Source organism: Pristiophorus japonicus, chromosome 9 (genome assembly GCF_044704955.1).
Source record: "Pristiophorus japonicus isolate sPriJap1 chromosome 9, sPriJap1.hap1, whole genome shotgun sequence".
Lineage (NCBI taxonomy): Eukaryota > Metazoa > Chordata > Chondrichthyes > Pristiophoridae > Pristiophorus > Pristiophorus japonicus.
The window spans coordinates 224605505-224613595 of NC_091985.1; the positions used below are offsets into that span (position 1 = coordinate 224605505).

General features: G+C 48.0%; 1 protein-coding gene across 1 annotated transcript in view; it reads left to right on the plus strand.

Annotated features, from left to right (window-relative positions):
* The window catches only part of LOC139274172 (zinc finger protein 585A-like), a 134448-nt gene that overhangs the window by 61045 nt on the left and 65312 nt on the right, over nt 1-8091 (plus strand). The window lies entirely within an intron of this gene.

Genomic DNA, 8091 nt, shown 5'->3' on the forward strand with positions numbered 1-8091 from the left:
CCTGTCATGTGCGGTTTCTGTGTGAGAATCGGTTAAATGGGACGGCACTGGCGGGATCTTTATGTTTACAGGAAGCAGTGACCGGGGATTTATTCCCGCCCGGTACAGACGGATCACGGAATGGAACAGAATTCAAACCGGAATGTGACAGAATGGGATTGGTGACTTATAATGGGGCACAATCGCCGTTATAAAGAGCGGGATTCTTAAATTGCTGGCGGGAAATTAGATTTTATTTAATCTCTGTTGGTTGATATTCTGAAATCGGCGGGCTTTTTGAAATTGACCAACTGTCAGTTTCAGTTCAGCCAATCAGGGCCCAGTAATTCCCGCCCTTCATTTTCATTCTCGGTGCTTGGTTCAAATTTGATTGGCGGTCAGGCTGCAGCCAATCACAGCCCCGGGGCGGACCCTCACGCACTTTAAAAGGAGGCACAAGGGGAGGCTCTGCATTACCAGTCCCTGTGAGTGAAGCGGAGTGAAGAAGCCTCATCGCTACCGACCCGGCACCGTGGCTTTGAGGGAGATCCGCCGCTACCAGAAATCCACCGAGCTGCTGATCCGCAAACTGCCCTTCCAGCGCCTGGTGCGGGAGATCGCTCAGGACTTCAAGACCGACCTGCGCTTCCAGAGCTCCGCCGTCATGGCCCTGCAGGAGGCCAGCGAGGCTTACCTAGTGGGGCTCTTTGAGGACACCAACCTGTGCGCCATCCACGCCAAGCGAGTCACCATCATGCCCAAAGACATCCAGTTGGCCCGCCGCATCCGCGGGGAGCGGGCCTAGACTCCCCCTGCCTCGGCTCGAAGCTTCAGCACCAAGTGAAACAACGGCTCTTTTCAGAGCCACCAAATCAGCAAAGGAAAGAGCTGCGATCTCCTGTAACCAGAGCTTCGTGTTGTTCATTAACCCACTGTAGGGACGGGCAGAGGGTGTGGGACTGATTACTGATCGTGTATTTATATACCAGCTCGGTTCACATGGGAGTTATTGACGATTAACTGATGAGCCCTTTAATATTTTCAGAAACTGACATCGACTTTGCGTCGCTCTGACCTCGAGTTCCCCGGGGCAGAGCACAGATTTCCCCATTCGGTGTTGTCGGAGAATGGGGGCAGGCAGATCTGGGAAGCACTGCAATGGACCCGGATCCTGTATGTGTTGTGCATCGCTCGCTGATGCAGTGCGGTCGAAACTGACTGGCTTAGCAGAGAAGCCCGGAGCTCCCGAGAACAAAACCAGCATTCAAAATATCTCAAACCAGACTAGAATTAAACTAGGCCCTTTTATTACTACATTAATTCATCATCGCCGACTCTCTCGTTTTCAGACAGATTAAAGAATATTTAAAGAACCGGTGGCGGTATTTATACAATTGTTGAGTGACAACTGTAGTTCAATTATTCGCTGTTAACGGGAAGAGTATGTGTGAGCAGAGAACCGTAATGCAGAGACCGTGAACTGAAAACTCCCGCATACGGATAAGGGGTAAGCCATTTAGGACTGAGATGAGAAACTTATTCACTCAAGAGTTGTTAACCTGTGGAATTCCCTACCGCAGAGAGTTGTTGATGCCAGTTCGTTAGATATATTCAAGAGGGAGTTAGATGTGGCCCTTATGGCTAAAGGGACATTGAGAGAAAGCAGAAAAGGGGTACTGAGGGAATAATCAGCCATGATCTTATTGAATGGTGGTGCAGGCTCGAAGGGCCGAATGGCCTACTCCTGCACCTATTTTCTATGTTTACAGGTCTAAAACAGGCCAATCTATCCGGCACATGAATTAAAGGGCTCTGACTCCATTAAGACAGTAAGCAGCCCTTTCACAGATACTGTGGGTGGCTCTGAAAAGAGCCTTTGGGTTATTAGATTAAATCTTGTCCGCTTTACTTGGTCTTGGATGAAGTGGTGGTTTTCTTGGGCAGCAGCACAGCCTGGATATTCGGCAGTACCCCGCCCTGAGCGATGGTCACCTTTCCCAGCAGCTTGTTGAGTTCCTCGTCGTTGCGGATGGCCAGCTGCAGGTGTCTGGGGATGATGCGGGTCTTCTTGTTGTCGCGGGCCGCGTTGCCGGCCAGCTCCAGGATTTCAGCGGTCAGATACTCGAGCACAGCAGCCATGTAGACCGGGGCTCCGGCACCCACACGCTCAGCATAGTTCCCCTTTCGCAGGAGCCTGTGAACACGGCCCACAGGGAACTGCAGTCCGGCCCGGGAGGAACGAGACTTGGCCTTGGCCCGAGCTTTACCACTGGTTTTTCCTCTTCCAGACATTTCCACGATCCACAAGTTCAGACAAACAATGAGAAGCTCCTCCCACATCTGCCCTTCTTATACATTCTGGAGGGATGCAGGGAGCGAACTTGTGATTGGTCACTCTGAAGTGAATTTCATTGGTCTTTTCCGCTGACCAATCACCGTCTGTTTAGCCCGCCAATGAAAAGAGGGCGAAAATTACTGTTCGACTTTCAACGAAACTCTTTTAGAGTCTACCTGCAAAACATAAACATTAAACCGTGCCACCCGACCTGGGTGACACACCAGACATTTACAAGGCCCTTTTTTTTCCTTTTTTTGGGGTTTTTTTTTTGTTTTTTTTTTGGGCACTGAAATCACAATTTTTCCGGTGCCCCCTATAAAAGGGAAGGGGACACTAAAAACACCGGCAATTAAAACAAATTAAGCTTTAAAACGTAAAATCAAATTAAAATTTGGTTGCCGGGCGTGATGATGCACTCCAGTCCCTCCGGTGCCCACCTCTCGCGGAAGGCCGCGAGCGTACCCGACTTTCAAAGAATCTTCAATTTCAAAAACCCCGCCAATTTTTACAATGCGGATTATGTTAATAAATTCACCATTAGCCAAAGATTTCCAAACACTTTTTATTTCCTTTTGCCGTATTCCATATTACCTTCCAAATTCCAGGATGTTACAATCAGGTTTAAATTCGGGTTCAGTTTCAAACGTTCTGTAACGGGACATATTCCAGCTCAATCTTTGTACAATTTGGGAATCACAGATCATGGATCGATCCTCCGCACAGGCGGGAGTGAGACCAGAACTGGGAGTTCTTCTGTGAAAAGAGAAGAGGGACACAGGGTTCAAACTCCCTGTTCTGGTCTCTGTAAGAACTCCCAGTCTGGGCCGTTGCATTCGGAATCTCGGATTAATAAGCGGGTTGACCCGAACTAGAATTTTTTTTATATTGTAAAGGGCTTGAGAGAGAATGAGGTGACTAAAGTCTGAGTTTCACCTCCTAAAACAAGATCATAATTCATTGGCAGGCGGCCAGGGACAGTGTGTGCAGTTTACTGGGAGGGAAATTCATCAGAGAAGCTAAGGTTGAACCGGACAGTAAAACCGCTTGTCTGAGAATTCAAATCTAAATCTACAGCTGGAACTTTAAATGTTGTCAAACACTTGCTCAGGAAAATTCTACAGTAAATTGAGTTAAAAGGGTGATGTGTTTGTGCAGCTCTTTCAGCACCTTGTCAAATGCGTTCTGGAAGTCCAAATACACCGCATCCACTGCTTCCCCATTATCCACCCTGTTCCTGGCATCCTCAAAGAATTCCAGCAAATTTGTCAAACATGACTTTCCCCTTCATAAATCCATGCTGTTACATCCATGTTACAGCAGTGACAGATAAGAAAGGTGTTGAATTAAACGATGGGAGGAAGGCAGCATCAGGGCGGAAGGACAGTGAGGGTCCCTTGCCCTCATCGAAGGACTCCCAAGTCCTGATCAGAAGTGACCCTCAGGCAATCTCAGTTACAAACCGGTCAATGTCTCGAACATGCAGAAATGTAGATCGACAAACACAGCTGTTCAGATTATTGAATGTATATATAGAAAAAAACGTGAATCAACCTTCCACATAAGTCCGGCCGTCATTAACCATTTTTGCCTGAGAGCAGAATAGAAACATAAAGAACGGAGTATAAATCGGGAGGGGATGTAATTGATGACCGAATTCAAGAATTTGAGATTGTGGCGAGCAATAAATCTGATTGGATGTTTAAAGAGACGAATCAGAGAGATACAGAACAATGGAAATTGACAACGCAGCCAATGAACCAATCACAGCCATTGCCTTCACCCATCCCTCATTAACATAAGGTTGTGGGCGGAGTGTGAGGCTGTCTATATAATGCGAGCCCGGAGCAAAATTTCCTTCATTTCTGTGCTTAACTGAACAAGGCGATGCCTGAGGAAAAGAAACCAGCTTCGAAAAAGGGTGCCAAGAAAGTAATCAAGAAAGCACCACCAAAGGGCGGCAAGAAGCGCCGAAAGTCGAGGAAGGAGAGTTATGCTATCTACATCTACAAAGTGATGAAGCAGGTTCACCCCGACACCGGCATCTCCTCCAAGGCCATGGGCATCATGAACTCGTTTGTGAACGATATTTTCGAGCGCATTGCGGGTGAGGCTTCCCGCCTGGCCCATTACAACAAGCGCCGCACCATCAGCTCCCGGGAGATCCAGACCGCCGTGCGCCTGCTGCTGCCCGGGGAGCTGGCCAAGCACGCCGTGTCGGAAGGGACAAAGGCGGTGACCAAATACACCAGCTCCAAGTAAAACTCCACGTTGTCCTGACAGAACAAACCCCAAACACAACGGCTCTTTTAAGAGCCACCCACAACATCATTGAAAGAGCTGCACAATCACATCTCCCTTTAGACTGAATTTCTGTAGTTATTTCCCGAACAAGTGTGTGTGAGAACCTTTGTAGTTCCAGCTGTCGATTTAGTTTTGAATTCTCATAAAAAGCTTCACTGACCGGCTTGACCTTGGCGTCGCTGGAATTTGCTGCAGTGAGTAAACTACAAACACGGTCCCTGGTCGCTTTCCCTTTGTTCTCAGACCCGTTCATTCACAGCGCCTGCCGACGAATTTATTTTGGGGGGCGGGGAAACTCCGATTTCAGTCACATTCTCACTCAAGCCCTTTTTACATGTTTTTTTTATTCCGTTGCGTTCAGTCCGTTTATTAACTCGAGACTCCCCGCAGTGTAACAACCCAGAATGGGAGTTCTTAGAGACTAGAACAGGGGCTGTTTGAACACCCTGTCCCTCTTCTCTTTTTACAGAAGGACTCTCAGTTCTGGTCTCACTCCCACAGCAGCTCCTGTGAAAACAAGTTCACTTTTACAAAGATGGAGCTGGAATGTGTCTGGTTACATGATCAGTGGGGACTGAGTCCCGCCCGTTACAGACAGTTTGAAACTGAATCCAAATGTAATCCTGATTGTAACAGGCTGGAATTTGCAAGAGGAACATGGAATAAGACAAAAGGAAACAAAAAGTGTTTTGAAGTATTTGGCTAATGGTGAAGTTACTAACATAATCCGCAATTTTCACAATTATTGGCGGGATTTTTGAATTTAAAAAATCATGAGGTTCTGGCTGTTGGGAACCAGTAATTTCCGCCCTCCTTTCATTGGTGGACTAGACAGACTATGATTGGTCATCGGAAACAGCCAATGAAATCCACGACAGAGTGACCAATCACAAGTTCGCTCCCTGCATCCCTCCAGAATGTATAAGAAGGGCAGATGTGGGAAGAGCTTCTCATTGTTTGTCTGAACTTGTGGATTGTGGAAATGTCTGGAAGAGGAAAAACCAGCGGTAAAGCTCGGGCCAAGGCGAAATCTCGCTCCTCCCGGGCCGGACTGCAGTTCCCTGTGGGCCGTGTTCACAGGCTCCTGCGAAAAGGGAACTACGCTCAGCGTGTGGGTGCCGGAGCCCCGGTCTACATGGCTGCTGTGCTCGAGTATCTGACCGCTGAAATCCTGGAGTTGGCCGGCAACGCGGCCCGCGACAACAAAAAGACCCGCATCATCCCCAGACACCTGCAGCTGGCCATCCGCAACGACGAGGAGCTCAACAAGCTGCTGGGAAAGGTGACCATCGCTCAGGGCGGGGTGCTGCCTAATATCCAGGCTGTGTTGCTGCCCAAGAAAACCACCACTTCGTCCAAGACCAAGTAAAGCAGACAAGATATAAACTAATAACCCAAAGGCTCTTTTCAGAGCCACCCACAGTATCTGTGAAAGGGCTGCTTACTGTATTAATGGAGACCTTGAGTTCAGGTACCAATAAATTGGTCTATTTCAGACCTGTATGCGGGAGTTTTCAGTTCCTGGTATCTGCATTATGGTTTTCTGCTCACACAAACTGTTCTAGTTAGCAACTAATAATTAAACTACAGTTGTCAGAGACTCAAAAATTGTATAAATACCGCAACCGGTTCCCTAAATATTATTTAATCTATCAATGAAAGCTGTATAAAGAAAGTCGGCGGTTATTAAAAGGGCCTAGTTTAATTCTGGTCTGGTTTGAGAGTTTGAATGCTGGTTCTGTTCCCAGGATCTCCGGTCGTTCCGGGCTGTGTATTTCTCTCCGAGGCCGGTTAGTTTAGGCCTACACTGAGCAGCCAAGCGCAAGACGGTCACTGCCATGGATGTGGTGTACACTCTGAAACGGCAGGGCCGCACTTTCTATGGATTCAACGCGACCCTCTCCCCCAAGCACAAAGCAAAGTCTCGACTAAGTGCCACCCACCGCCTTACGGAGGGAGGGAAGGGGATGCAGGGAGGGAGATATAGTTCATTTACATTTTGTTCCGTATTGATATATATTTTTCGACAAGGTCTATATGTTTTAAATCAGCATATGCACGATGGACGGAATATCCTTTTATTTTCAGAATTATAGACATTTATCATAGAAGCTTACAACACGGAATGAGGCCACTTCGGCCCATCGTGTCCGTGCCGGCCAACAAAAGGCTATCCAGCCGAATCCCACTTTCCAGCTCTAGGTCCGTAACCCTGCAGGTTACGGCACTTCAAGTGCACGTCCAGTAGTTTTAAATGTGGTGAGGGTTTCTGCCTCTACCACCCTTTCAGGCAGTGAGTTTCAGACCGCAGCCACCCTCTGCGTGAAGATATTTCCCCTCTAAATCCTCTACCAATTACTTTAAATTTATGCCTCCTGTGCTAAGGGAAATAGGCCCTTTACGGCACAGAAGGTACGGAATATTCCAGGTGAAGGTAACACTGAAACAACTAACGTAGTTACAGCAGTGACAGATAAGAAAGGTGTTGAATTAAACGGTGGGAGGAAGGCAGCATCAGGGCGGAAAGACAGGGAGGGCCTTTTGCCCTCATAGAAGGACTCCCAAGTCCTGACCAGAAGTGACCCTCAGGCAATCTCGGTTACAAACCGGTCAATGTCTGTCGAACATCTAGATCGATAAAGAACAGAATGTGGCTCGGGAGGGGGTGGAACTGATGACCGAATTCAAGAATTTGAGATTGTGGCGAGCAGTAAATCTGATTGGTCTCTTTAAACATCCAATCAGAGAATTACAGAACAATAGAAATTGACAACGCTGCGAGTGAACCAATCACAATCGTTGTCTTCACCCATCCCTCATTAGCATAGGGCTGTGGGCGGAGTGTGGGGCTGCCAATATAATGCGAGCTCCGAGCTAAGTTTACGTCATGTCTGGGTCTGATTGAACAAGACGATGCCTGATGAGAAGAAATCAGTTACTGCCAAGAAAGGCGCTAAGAAAGTGATCAAGAAAACACCACCGAAGGGCGGTAAGAAACGCAGGAAGTCGAGGAAGGAGAGCTACTCCATCTACATCTACAAAGTGATTAAGCAGGTTCACCCCGACACCGGCATCTCCTCCAAGGCAATGGGCATCATGAACTCTTTTGTGAACGATATTTTTGAGCGCATCGCGGGTGAGGCTTCCCGCCTGGCCCATTACAACAAGCGATCCACCATCAGCTCCCGGGAGATCCAGACCGCCGTGCGCCTGCTGCTGCCCGGGAAGCTGGCCAAGCACGCCGTGTCGGAAGGGACAAAGGCGGTGACCAAGTACACCAGTTCCAAGTAAAACTCCACTCTGTCCTGACAGAATAAACCAGAAACACAACGGCTCTTTTAAGAGCCACCCAGAGATGGCTATCAGAGGGAGCGACAGAGAGACAGACACAGAATCAGTCTTAAACTCCCTAACTGTGTCTCCATATTACGCTCAATAATAGTATCACACATTCATGTATAGCACCACCGAAA